Genomic DNA, 12,316 nt, shown 5'->3' with positions numbered 1-12,316 from the left:
GTCTGTAAGTAAATCCTGCAGAGATTTTAATTAAGATCGTATTCTAGCCCTGTTAAATCTTTAACACATAACTTTATTTTAATTAGAAATGTAGATGGCATTATGGTGTTAGAACTCTGAATATATTTTAAATTCTAGTCCTTTAAATGGATGATGGATGATTTAATAATCCTGTTTCCTGTCGTAACTTTGATGAGCTTCAAAGCAAATGTCAGGGCTAGTGAAGAATTATCCTTTTTAAATTCACCAAGCTTTGCAAGACTGATTGATCTGGGTTCTCTTTATGTGCCACCGTCAATGTCTCGTCTTTATGAGTTCAGCAGACAGATAAATGCCATCAAAGGTTTTATATGAAGCAAATAAATTACAGCTTTCATTCTCACCTTGAACTCACGAAGTCAAATATGTAATCCTTGGACAAGTTAAATTACTACAATGTCTTAAAAGAGAGTTTCATTTAAACACCAAATGTAACCGTTTAAACATTTGAGAAATATTAATATAATCGATTACTGATATTATTCAAAAGTCTTTGCCTCCTTTTCATTGTAAGACATACAGTTATTCAAGTAGACCCTAAAATAAAATTGTGAGTCTTTAAAGAAGAAGAATTTGGAACTTTTTAATTCATAATTCGACATTTGGATTCTCTGTTAGGAAATCTGAGAAAATTCATATCAGTATTTTCTTTCTACATTTGCAAAAATAACCATTGGTGCCAAGGGTAAGTGGTGAGAGGAACCATAGCAGGATGGCAAAGTGACTCTGGCTGTTGCAAAAATCTAAAAATGTACAAAAACCAAAATAGGAAACAAAAGTGGAAATCACAAAAGGATCCAAGAGAGGGGAGTGGAAGACACCTGAAGCACAATCTGACAGACCGACAAAGGGAAGACAAGACTATTCATAGAGGGTGGAGAACAAGACACAGGTGGAAATAAGCCACAGGTTGACAAAAACCAGGGATAAAAGGGACAAAATCAAACCTTAGGAGACACAAGAAAAAGCAAAGAATGGAAAAAAAAAAACCAGGAAGTAGAAAAACAAAATGCCACACATACAAAACAGAGGGAGACAAAGTCAAAAAACACTTGGGGTATTAGAAAAATATGAATACAAGGAGAAATACATATATAAGTATAAAAGGTAACAAAATAACAAATTTATCACACAATCCCAGAACCATGAGAATTAGACCATTAACTGTGTTTATTGTATAAAGTGTAAACAGACAGGAAACAGCTTCTTCAAAAGCGGACCACCTCAGCACCACTTGAGCTCACTGACAGGATCGGTATTGTTCATAAACTATTTCAGTTAACACAGTGTGACATTTCCAGAGCTCATTAAATGCGTTTATTTTTATAACTTTAATCATATCAGTCTGGCCAAGGTCATCCCCCATATCATTCTGACAAATAAGATATGCTACTGATGGCTGACATGTTTTGACAGATGAAAGTGTTGTTATGCATAATCAAAGCTGACATTAAAAGGCCATGTTAAAGACATCACTGACAGGACAACAGCAGCCTGGGCATTCCACCACACTTGTTGGGAACAATAACAGAAAAATGTCTGCACTTGTTTATTACAGTGCCTTTAAAAAGCAAGCATCAAAAAAAGATCAGCTCAAGGCAAAGAAACCTAGAAGAATAAATAATGACTGTTGATAGGTGAACTTTGTTTGGCAGATTCAGCTTCAGGTTCTTATTCAGCATTAATGTCGGGGTCGACTTACATTATAATTCAGGCTGGAAATTGGACCCCATCCCTGCCGTCTATGTTCACGCAAACCAAGAATAAACTCATCTACATTTTGTTTAGGGGTACCAAATACCACAATTTCTCTACGGACTTACTGGGGAATTCCCATATTGTTTTGATGTCTTGGGAATATAGGGCTAAAAAACAGTAATGTTTTAGTCCAATCAGTCTTTACCTTTATGTTTTGTTTTCTGTTTTCTTAAAATTAACTAATAAAACATAATAATGAACTTGTTTCCACAAGTACAAAAAACAAAAAATATATAAAATATGAGTGTGTTTTCATAAATACTTTTCAAATAACACAGCTATCATCAAATGCAGCAGGCTGATATGTTACATACCCTTAATGTAACAGGAAAACGACTATAGGTTTGTGTACAGTGCTCATCTGAGAGGAAACCTTTATGAAAAATAAAATGATAAAAAAAGGGACTTATAAATAAGTCAGTATGAATACTGAGCGTTCGTGATGCATTATAGCTGTGGTTGAATGAGCAAACATGGCTATACAAACAAAGCAATTAAGCTACACTTGTTTCAGAACTAGAATGACACAACGTTTTTTACAATTCCTAAATAATTATATATATCACATTTATAAAGCGTCACATACGCCGCAATGCACGGCGGCTTATTTGTGTGCCAAGTCTCCACAGTCTTGACCTGCTCCCCGAGGTCCCAGTGTCTTTTAGCTTTTTCTCTTTTCAGTCTCTTCCTCTCTCCTCCACCTTTCCTTTTCTTTTGTCAATCGATCAACTGAAAAAATACTGTTGGCTTGCCAGTTCGTTGTGGTTCAGAGAGACCGCAGGCGCACGTTATGTGTGCGTTTGGTGCGTATTCAGGAGAGGAGAGCATGCTGTCTTTGAGCATGAGAGTCGGGACGAATGCGTGAGTTCTGAGTTTTCCGTCCACTTACTGTAGCTTATTATCACTCGGCATGAGTTATTTTTTACTGCAGGCCAAAATGACCCCAGCAACATGCTTTTCCTGTACATATCTAAGTAGTTGTGAATGGATGAATACGGGCTTACATTAGCATGAAATGATACTATATTCCTGCTTAGCAGACATTTCTTCTAAGCCTGGATTTGTGGTGATATGCCCTTGACACTAGATGGCACTAATGCTCCACTCCACTAACTAGCTTGGACTAGTTTACAGCATCTTTTGATAAATACAGAAGAATGAAACAGCGCACTGTGTAAAAGAAAAGTTGCGTGATGAATTATCCTAAGACTGTTTTATCAATTTGCTGGTAATCCCCTTCTGTTTACTGTCATCTGTTTTCCACCAGTGGGGAAAACACTATTAAAGTAAATAACACTGTTGGCTTGTGTTGCATCTTGGCTGTGTTTCTTTTAAAATATTTGTGTGCCAAGTCGGCAGAGTCTTGCCAACAGTTGCCACCAACACAAAACCCACAAGACTTTCCATTGCTGATACAAAATTGCAATCAAGTTACGTCCCTGGGGAAAAGTCAGGATGCAGGCATCTCAGATTGTGATGTTCTGTGGATGGATATATATGAAAAAAAGGAGAAGGTTGTGCTGCCTGCCAGGATGTGAAGCCAGGAGCATAAAAGAGGGAAAAGTGGAAAATTAAGTGGTGCCGATTGCCAGAATGCTCACATGACTGTAACATATGGGAGCAATGGTGAGGACGGTTTCTCGAGGCACGATCCAGCAAATGCACCGACATGTGACACTCAATTACAGTATCACACAGATCTTTGGTGTTTTTCTTCTTTACTTTTCTGGCAACCCCAAAACCATGTAAACAACCCAGTGAGCACATTGAAGGTCAAATATGATAATCAAACAATTACAGTGCGCTTCAGGGCTGTGATTAAAACGAGGGAAATATCTGCCTTGGACCATCTGAAAACTTACTTTGAAAAAAAAAAAGTCCTTACTTACAAAGAAGAAGATTTTGCAAGTAAAACAAAAGATCAGTAATCAGACAGAAAGGTTTCATGACAGAAGTCAGAGATAACCAATGTTTCTAACAGCTCAAAAATCCAATGCAGCTTTGTGAAGTTGCCTTCTTTGTTCTATGTTTTAATGCTTTAAATAAACCATCTCTTTAAAAAAGAAAACTTTAAAAGCAATGTTATAAACGACCAAAGACCAGCTAGGACTTGTAATTTAAGATTATTGCTTTCTTATTTAAAGAAAAGACCAAGCAAATGCAGTAAAAGGTCGAGGCCACGTTAAGCAGTATCAAAGATGACTAAACCAGGTGAGCACAATCTACATATAAAACTACAGATTCATAATTATGGTAAATGGAGCAGAGAGAACTCAAAGAGTAACTTTACAACAAAACTTTGTTGGAAAGCCTATTATGGCCAACTAATTAAAGATCATTAGTGGCCGATATATAGCAGTGCAGCAATGTCTTCAAAGCACACAATTCTTTCCCTAAACACGATACACAATTAAATGACTTCATCTGTGCAAACTGTGTGGATGCAATGCTGAAAAAGTTATGCGCTGCTTGTTTTTTCAGCAGTCAACAATTTGATGTTTGAAAACAGAGCTCCTCGAGCACTTAGATTGGCTAAGACTGGTGCGATTTTGGGCTACTCAACATGACAGATCAAACAGATTAAAGAATTGTTACGATATCTCTGGTTCTGGCTTCAACATGGTGAAACTATATCCAGCGAGGGAGGTTAAATGTAGAGTATTCACTATAGTGAAAGATATCCTCTGACAATAATCAGACAGTATCCTAAATTTGGGATAAACAAATGGGACTGCTAATACTGAAATTCCTCTGCTGAATTCACTTCACTTACAAAGAGATAGTAACTCTCAGCTGCCTCAACAGATTTTCTATAGGATTGGTGTCTGGAGAGTGTGCACTCCGTGAACTTAGTTTGCTTCTTCTTTGGCTACTTCTTAATTGCCCTCGCAATATGTTTTGGATCATTGTCATGGGAATACCTATCTATCACTTATCTTCAATGTCCTGGCTAAAGGAAGGAGGTTCTCATCCAGGATTTTACGGTGCATTTGCCCTGCAATGTGGTGAAGTTATCCAATACCCGTAGCAGAGAAACCGCCCCAAAGCATAATGTTTCCACTTCCGTGCTTAACTGTGGGGTTGGTGTTCTTTGGGTCATCCTCAGCATTCCTCTTTCTCCAAACATTGAGGTTCAAGTTGATGCCAAAGAGCTCAATTTAGTTTAATCTGACTACAGCGCTTTATCCCAAGCCTTCTCTGAGTTTATTCAGTATTTCTAGTTTTGGTTGTCTTAGTTAGTATTTGGTGCCGTTTATGACTTGGTCTCTCTGTGTCCTGTTTTTCTGGGTCTTGCCCCCGTGTGTCATTGGCAAGATATGACAGGTTGCCCTCCATTTGACCCAGGTTAACCATATTCCCTGCTTCATTCATAGCTGAAAAAAAAAGGGAAAAATCTGACTTAAAATATTTTCTTTAAAGTGCTGACCTTTTTTTTTCAATTTGTGTTAGAAGCAAGGAACAAAAATGCTGTACAATCTCATATAGAGTGAAACACCTGGTGACACTAAATGCAGTATGAAAAACATTTCATTTGGCATATTGACCAAAACAGACATACTGCCTTCATATTTTTGTGCTGGTTATGCAGTTAGCATAACATCAGTTATATGGTTCTCTGTGCTGTTCAGATAGGAAAAGATATAACAGGTGTACCATTTGAAATTTAGTTTATTTGATATCACACGTTTGGTTTTATGTTTCCCATAATTGTAGCTTGTTTCTGAAATGTTGTAATAAATTTCTTGTTGACACAATTTCTATTTTGCAGAGAATCAACAACGGCATGTTGAGAGCACATAATTTCATCAAATTTCTTTTGTAAACACAAAATATTTGAGTGACTGAAATCACTCGATTGTTCACTGCTTCCTTCAGCTTATGACATACACTCAGTGGTTGACTCTGTAACGAACAATGAATTTATATTTCAAACTCAGACACTCAGACACTCTTATGTTTATGCATTTCCTGACTGTACCACTCTTACCCAAGCCGAGCCTGCAGCAAACATGGCATAAGGAAACAGCTCAGACTTTTTGTTCTCTTCCATGATGCTTGTTGCTGATTGTGTGAATCCCATTCTTTCATTGGTTTTCTCCCGACCTCTGACCTATTTTCACTCCCGAGCAAACAGAGGGGCATCTGGACGTAGCGTTCCCATCACGAGTTACTCAAACGCTGCTGTCTATATAGGTCAGCAAATGGCCTTCACTGTGACACGAACAAACCATAAACAGATCAAGAATGCATGAAAGTGTTGGTGTGCTTGTGTGTGTACGTGTCTGCCTGTGTGTGTGTGTGAAGCAGAGAAGTACAACTAACTGTAATTGCAGGGTTGTGTTCCATCTGTTTCCAGTGCCTTTTCATGCTTCATGCTTGTTTAGCCATTTATCTGGTTGTATAATTATTTATTTTTGACATGCATTACATTATGTTTAGGTTAATAAAGTCTTTTATATTAATGGATACCCCTGGAAGACATTGAGTTTATCCACCATGAGACACCAACATGAAATACAACATGAAAAACCTCTTACTGGTTGCTGAAACAAAAAGAAAAATAACTTGTGTTTGTTTCAAACTGTATTTAGATATTTTGACCACTTGGGGGCAGACAACCTTAAAAAAACTCAACAATTTTGAAAGACATTCTTAATTATCTATATTATACATTTCAAGCAGTAATAGGTTTTCATGTACATCTCATTCTTTTTTCAGAACAGTTAACTGATAATCCAGTCAAATTTGTATGTGGCTCTTGGTTTCTGTTCTTCATCCACAGTTTGAATCTTGCAGTGTGCAGCCATCTTGTGAGACCTTGAGCAGTTTCCAAGCTCTTTGGCTTGTATCCTATTTAAATACATCCTAATATTCCAAAAAGAAAAAAGGAAAGAAGGGAAAAAAGAGAGACAAAGGGAAGAAGGGAAAAATGGAGTGCAAGAGGGAAGGAAGGAATCTAGAGAAACAAGTAGTAGAAAGTAACACACTTTTTAAATATAATTTCCTAAGTACTTGATTTGATCTTCTCTCATACAGGAACGTTACTATATTGTGTAACTGGGAGTAATAGGAACTCTCACATTACAAATATAATTGAATTCTGGGGTAATATCAATGTTTTGGGTTCACAGTGCTTCATATCACTATGATGCTATACATGTAAAGCACTCACTGGACCTTTAAAGCTGAAGCAAAGCATTGCAAAGAGGTCACTGACTGTGTATATTTGTGTCTGTCCTTACCTAATTCCACCCTGCGGTTTTACACTTAGTAGATTCTGTCGAATGTCATTTACGCAGCTTAATAAGTTTGGTTGGCCCATTGATCGGCCTCTAGAGGCGAACAACTGATGTCTCTCATGATTTTGCACTGCAGAGGAGATGCATTGGGTTTACGTAGTTTGACACAGATTTAGCGGGCAGCAGTGCCTCGAGGGGTGGAAGCATTGATGCTTGCATGCTTCAGTTAACATCAGCGAGTTCAGACTACCAAACTCTTCATGACCCCTGTGTAACACTCCAGATCCACCCAGCCATGGCTTATGGTGAAGCTCGAAGCTGGGTAAGCACAAGCACTTTACCATCCAATGTTGGCTGTGAACACATCATATAACCACAAGTGACACAGAGCCTAAACTCAGTCTCACAGGTTTTGTAGTTGATATTTTCTGTGGATTTTACGTGTGTACAAACACAGTTAAATCAAAAGAATTAATCATGAATCTAATATTTGCTGTTTTTTCTCTCTCAGTAAACAGCCACTAACAGTCTGAAACATACAATACATTTACTGTTGCTGTTTATCTGTCTGTCAGTAGGACTATGTAAAAACTGAAAGGGCAGTTGTCATTAAACCTAGTGGTAAAGTGGAGCACGATAAAGGAAGAATATATTACATTTTTTTCCTTTAGCAGATCCAGATTGGTGGGATGGTGCGTGCGCACTCTCAGAGTGGGTTTACAGGTTTACATTACATTTCTACCATGCTGAACATTTGGCCCACCGCACATTGAAAACACACTGGTTTGTATGAGAATAAAAATATTTTCAACACATGCACAAAAAAATAAAAATAAATGTAAAAAAACGTAAAATCATAGTTTTTCAGCCTTAAAAAGGATTTAACTGCATTAAAATAAAATATATTGTATAGTTTAAATGTCCATTTTGAATGTTTTAATTGTATTTTAACTCTAACTCAAGTCCATCCATGAAATCATATAAAGAAGCACCTGGGACTGTCAAGTGGTAAATTCTTTCATACTCTTTTCCCGTCTGGTCTCTATCAGAGACATTTGTCCTTATCTGCAGGTCTTCTCACCAGCCCCAGTTGTCAATGTCCTTTGTGGTATCAGGACTGACAGTGTGTTGACAGCGATCGATTTTAATGTCAGCAGCTTCACAGTATCAGGGAGAGTAACCTACTGAAGAGTGGTGGAGAGAGAATAGCTCTAATCTTGGAAATCACTGTGACACAGGTCGCGTCGCAGCCGCAGACCTTATTAACAACTGAATTTTGACTTGTTTGAGCATGTGCATAGCTGCTGCTAATGAGAATTTCTTAGTAAGCTTATAACAACAATGCACAAGACCAGGTCCCTGCATGCCTAAAATAATTTCAGTCAGTCACAACTGATGCTATTTTTTTTATCTGTGCTTTACTTGCTGGAACAAGTTAGAAAGTCTGCTGTGATAAACAAGCATAAGCTCTAGGTTTTCAGTCAGTAAGCTGATAAATGTTTTTAGATGCTTTAGATAGAAAAAACTGTGGGAAGTGCCACTTTTTAAGAAAGATTAGTGGACAGAATATTTTTTAATCAATTGTTTAATATTGATTATCTTGTTGTTACCCATTTAAAAACATATAATTATATTGCCATAAATTAAAAAAACAAACAAACATGAGACGTTCAGTTTCAATGGGATTACCTGTATAAGTAAAGGTTAAAAAAAATTAAAAAATTCCAACATTTCTATGAATGTAACACAAACTGTGGTATTACAGTGGTAATCTATATAAAAGCAACAGTACAATAAAAATTATGATTCACTAAATTCTTCATCCTCCTGATGTTAAACCTCAGTGAGATCTAAAAAAAAACCCCACTGTGTAGCAAATACCTTTATAATGTTTTCAGCAACCTAATCTTTTTTTTTTTTTTTAAATTAGAGGTTTGCTAAATTAATAGCACAAAATTAGAACTAAACGTTCCTGGCAAAAATTCAGCAGGACACAAATGACAAGGGACAGACAGGAAGGTATTTTAACCAACTTAACTATAACCTCACAAAAACTTTTGCTGTTTTATTTTTAGGTTAGTAAAAAGCAGGCTCTCCAGTCATAGCTGGGAGAGGAGGAGGGTGTTCACTTTAGAAACCTCAGAATAACATCCCTGCTTTTTGCAGATGATGCGGTTCTTTTGGGTTCAACGTAGCATGACCGTCAGCATGCACATGGAGTGGTTTGCAGCCTAGTGTAAAATGGCTGGGGATGAGAGTCAGCACCTCCCAGTCTGAGGCCACGATTCTCTGATGCCCCAAGCAAGGGAGTTCAAGTGCCTTTACATCTTATTCATGTGATGTGATGTAGAGTGTGAGCTGGACCTGCAGATTGGCGTCGCACCAGCAGTACTGCAGGCATTGTACCAGAATACATAGCATCCTGTCACTGTGAGCCAACTTTATATAAGTATAAGATAATGGATGTGTGGATGGTTGTTCTTCAGTGAAAGAGCTGCCATGATTAGCAAGAAGAGTTAATTCAATCTATGATGAACCTTCAAAGATATAAATAACCTATTTAGAAAAATATCATCAAGAGCAGCTTTAAATATTATTTTTTTTAAGTAGTAAAGCAAAGGCTTTGTATCCAAAGGGCTCTGGTTGGTTTGATGTTTAATGATATAAAATGATCATGACCATGAATACTAAATATTTTGTAGATGACAGTTTCTCACAAAAGAATCTAATATGGGAAAATCTGTATACTGATAATCACCCAACTTTAAAGATAGCTAGAGGATGGTGAAATGAAGAGATGTTAACTTTTGAGGTGAGTGTCAAGAATTAATTATATGCAAAGAATTTTTTGAACAATCAGGAATACACCCATTGAAGCAGCTTGAAGTCATGGCTTAGTTATGTCCTCCAAAGATGATGTTAACACTGATAAAAACAATTCTTTCTCCAAGTTATTGTTGCAAAGCAGTGACTGGATTGTAGAAACATGACCTGTAAAAATATTTTATGAATTACATTCCTTTTATACAACAAGGTCATCAAAATACAACAGTGCTGCAGAATTGTGTTTCCCTTAAGTAACATCATTTTTTGTATGCTGTATTTAAGATAAATCATCATCAAAATAAAAATATTTGAATAAAATATACAATATATATGCAATAAAATATGAATGCTACTATGCAGGAATATAGCTTTAAAACGGCATTTTTCCAAATTTTGTCAAATAGATTTTCTCACTCACATGACATTGTGATGTGGTGTTATACACAGCTGAATAACTAGTACTGTTAGGATTCATGTATCTGTAGTTTCCTTGTCCTGGGAATTGTTTTATGTTCTATGCAAATACAAGGATCTGACTTTGTGTGTGTGTGTGTGTGTGTGTGTGTGTGTGTGTGTGTGTGTGTGTGTGTGTGTGTGTGTGTGTGTGCCAGTAGGATGATCCCATATGCAGCAGGGCTGTATCTGACACTACCATTTTTCTCATGAATATTATTTTGCATAATTAATCATTAAACTCTACTGAAAAGCTAAAATTTACAACATCTAAAATAAGTCTTTACGTTTCTCAAGTAAAAACAATATTATGTGACAACAATAAAGACCAAATTATCCTTTATATACTCACAGAATGATTTTGAAGAAAATCTGTAAGTACAGTGCTTTTTGACAAGGTGCCAAATTGTGATGCTAGATGAGTGGATTCAGAGTATCTTTAAAACTGAGTGGTATTTCTAGTCGGCAGTGGTCAGTATATATCAAAAGTAGTCCAAAGAAGGAAGAGTGATGAACCACTAACAAGGTCATGGGTGGCCAAGGCTCACATGGGGCGCCAAGGCAGACCCGTGTCTGATCCGACAGACGAGCCACTCGAGTTTAGATTGCTGAAAAAAATAATGGTGCACTCTGGCAAAAAGGTGCCAGAGTACACAGTGCATTGCAGTTTGGTGCATATGGGGCTGCACAGCCACAAGCTACTCAGATTACTGGTGCTAACCCTTCGTCCACCGCAGAAAACGGCAACATTGGCACATGAGCATGTTATTATTATGTGTGTTTCAGCTAAATAAAACAGTTTAGGCAACATTTTCAAGAGGTATTGACTTGTAATTTACAGCGGCACTCACTGAGAAAATCACACTTTTTATGCAGTATATTTGTGCAGCACCTTTAAGTGTTTTACATGTAAAGTACATGCACAATTTTGGTGAGAAAAGCCCCAAATCAGATGATCCCTTTTGCACAAGCACTTGGCAACAGTGAGAATTAAGACCTTACCTTTAGCAGGAAGAGACCTCCTGCTACGCTCAGGGAGGCGCAGTCACTTGCCAGTTGGGAAGTGAGGGGAAAGAGAAAACTGAAGGGACAAGAACAAAACAAAACTATAAGAGAGAGAAGACAAAAGTAAATGGCATTGTTATGGCCCGTCACAATAGTTCATTTAAACACAAAGGGTGTAAAGGAAAGGAAATACTGAGGGCATCATGAGAGGTCACACAACAGTCTGAGTATATAGCACCATCATCCCTCACATCTGAGGGATGTGAAATTAAGGGATGAGATTTATCAAAAAGGAGGATTTTAACCCTTAATCTTAAATATAGAGATGATGTCTGTCTCCTAAATCCAACATTCGAGCTGGTTCCACAGGAAAGGAGTCTGATAACCGAAAGCACTGTTTCTTAGCCTACTTGTGGAAGATTTTGGAACCCCAAATAAGCAACTGAGAGGAAAATGCACTGTTGTGTTGACACAATATTAAAAGGTCTACAAGAGATGATGGGGCCATTCATCTCAGATTTGTTAGGGGGAAGGTTTTTAAATTCAATTCTGGATTTAACATGGGCTCAGTGAAGGGAACTGAAGAGCTTTTATTACTAAAATCAGTAAATACATGAATATATTTCTCAGCTTCACTCTGAAACAAGATGTTCCTGAATTTAGCCCAATTGGATTGATAAAAGAAGAGACTGCATGACTGATTTTTGTCTGTGAGGAAGACTTCTCTCCCACACGCCATTCTCGCTTCCAGACTTCCAGTGGGAAGGAGTAAGGAGTTCATGATAATCTGAAGCCGCATGTGACTGCTGGTGGTCCAGTCTGCATAAGTTTATGTGTGCCTTTCCCCACTCTTAGATTTAATTCCAGGATTATAACATAACCCTCAAAATTTCATCCACAAAAATCCTAGACTGGCAGTGGTTTGTTCAACTCTGGTTTCTGTTTCTCCACTATTTCTGCCCAAAGGTCATAGGGCTAAACAAGGACTGTTGTTG

The sequence above is a fragment of the Haplochromis burtoni genome, unplaced genomic scaffold, assembly GCF_018398535.1.
Source record: "Haplochromis burtoni strain Fernald_Lab_line unplaced genomic scaffold, NCSU_Asbu1 Contig_26, whole genome shotgun sequence".
NCBI classification, from domain to species: Eukaryota; Metazoa; Chordata; class Actinopteri; order Cichliformes; family Cichlidae; genus Haplochromis; species Haplochromis burtoni.
This window is presented reverse-complemented; position numbering follows the sequence as displayed.